We start from the raw sequence: 2,285 nt of genomic DNA, 5'->3' as shown, positions 1-2,285 counted from the left end.
AACCACCCATATCACTATCAGCATTTTGGTCACAACCATTCAACAAATCTCTGGGATGTTCCAAACTTTCCCTCATCTTCCTGTCTTCTTCTGAGATCTCCAAACTGTTCCACCCTCTGCTCATTACCCAGTTCCAAAGCTGCTTCCACATTTTCAGTTCTCTTCTCTTCTCTTCCTGGTACTTCCTGGTGCCAATTTTGGCATTGCTATAAAGAACTACCTGAGTGCTCACTTTGGCAGCACATATACTAAAATTGGAATGGTGCAGAGAACATTAGCATGGTCCCTGTTCAAGGCTGACAAAGAAAAATTAAAAGGAAAAAAATTTTAAAAAAAGAACTACCTGAGACTGGGTAATTTATAAAGAAAAGGAGTTTAATTGATTCACAGTTCTGCAGGCTGTACAGGAAGCATGGCTGCGGGGCCTCAGGAAACTTACAGTCATGGCAGAAGGCAAAGAGGAAGGAGGCACATTTTACATGGCCAGAGAAGGAGGAAGACTGGGAAGCAGGAGGTGCTACATACTTTAAAATAACCAGATCTCATGAGAACTCACTATCATGAGAACAGCAACACTGGGGATTATAATTCGACATGAGATTTGGGTGGGGACACAAATCCAAACCATATCAGTGGGGACTTGTGTGGGCAGCACAGGGTGGGCACGTGTGTGGGCAGCACAGGGTGGGCACGTGTGTGGGCAGCACAGGGTGGGCACGTGTGTGGGCAGCACAGGGTGGGCACGTGTGTGGGCAGCACTGGGTGAGCACGTGTGTGGGCAGCACAGGGTGGGCACGTGTGTGGGCAGCACAGGGTGGGCACGTGTGTGGGCAGCACAGGGTGGGCACGTGTGTGGGCAGCACAGGGTGGGCACGTGTGTGGGCAGCACAGGGTGGGCACGTGTGTGGGCAGCACTGGGTGAGTATGGGGCCAGGTGCACATGTGTGGGCTTTGCAGCCAGGCATCTTGGGTTTGAATCTTGGCTTCACTGCTCAGAATTCCAGGACTGGGAGCAAGTGAGGTAAACTGCCCACCTCCTTTCCTTCACCTATGAATAGGGATATATGTAATTTGCATAATCTTTATCGAGTTACTGTGAGTGCCTCGTGGGTGGAGTGCCTGATGAGGGCCCCCTGTCGTCATTGGTGATGGTTTTGTTATTATTGTTATTGATTTGCTGGTGGCTGGAGGCATTAGGCACACTGCAGACAAAGGCTGAAGAGGCTGCTTTTTAGTCTGTCTCTGTCGATCTATTTAGTTCCATCCTTTAGTGAATCTCCACAGCTCTCCCACGTGGTGTGCTTCTTGAGCCCCTCTGTGAGTCTGCAGTCACCTGCCTTTTGCCCAAGCCTGTGCACGATATCTGGGCTGATTGTGGCATTGTTGAGCCACAACAAAGCCCCATCCACAGCAGCCACAGGGCTGTGTCATTAAGGCGGTTAGAACTAATTATCTCCAGACCACATTCTTCAGATAAGGAGCATTGTTCTTTGACAGCTGAGGATGGAAGTGGTACCTAACATGCAACTACACTGGCTATGAGGCTGGAGGCCTCAGACCGACTCCTCTGTTGCCTGGGAGATGGACGGGAGGCCATGGCAGCAGGAGGCAATAGAGGGCTGGGCCTAGACACTGACTGAGAAGTTGATTGGCAGGAGCTGGAGGGCAAAGGTCACAGGAGGAGTGGGCTGGGTCTTTGTGCCACCTGTGTTCTCAGCACCACCGCCAGCATCCCCACCCGCACCCCCATCACTCCTGCCGTACTAAGAGCTCTCCGCCTGCCTACCCTGAGTGTCCTGAGACCCAGGGGCATGGCTTCCGCATCCTGCCACAGGCCATGTGCTTGGATTGGGTGCTTTTAGAGAGAAAGCTGGTGTCAGGCAGAGCTTACTTCCTTTGGATCTTAGATGCCATGTTAGATCAAGTTTTTCAGAGCAGATGCTGAGCCAAAGATTCAGGTGCAAGTGATTTTCTGAGAAGGGGTGGCGGGAGCAGCACAGGGAAGATGTCTTAGTCTGTTTTGTGTTGCTATAAGGGAATATCTGACCTTGGATAATTCATAAAGAAAACAGGTTTATTTGGCTCACAGTTCTGCAAGCTGTACAGAATTATGTCACTGGCATCTGCTCGGCTTCTGGTGAGGGCCTCAGGTTGCTTCCACTCATGATGGAAGGTGGAATGGGAACAGGAATGTCACATGATGGGAGAGGAAGCAAGAGAGATAGGTGGAGGTGCCATGCTCTTTTTAACACCAGCTCTTGTGTGAATTAAGTGAGAACTCACTC

General features: G+C 50.6%; 1 non-coding gene across 1 annotated transcript; it reads left to right on the top strand.

The window, feature by feature from the left end:
- The first annotated feature begins 224 nt into the window (after positions 1–224).
- Positions 225–331, top strand: LOC129013348 (U6 spliceosomal RNA). The gene has a single exon (XR_008493840.2). It is a non-coding gene; the product is annotated as a U6 spliceosomal RNA (small nuclear RNA).
- Positions 332–2,285: the final 1,954 nt, after the last annotated feature.

Source organism: Pongo pygmaeus, chromosome 15 (assembly GCF_028885625.2).
Source record: "Pongo pygmaeus isolate AG05252 chromosome 15, NHGRI_mPonPyg2-v2.0_pri, whole genome shotgun sequence".
NCBI classification, from domain to species: domain Eukaryota; kingdom Metazoa; phylum Chordata; class Mammalia; order Primates; family Hominidae; genus Pongo; species Pongo pygmaeus.
This window is presented reverse-complemented; position numbering and strand designations above follow the sequence as displayed.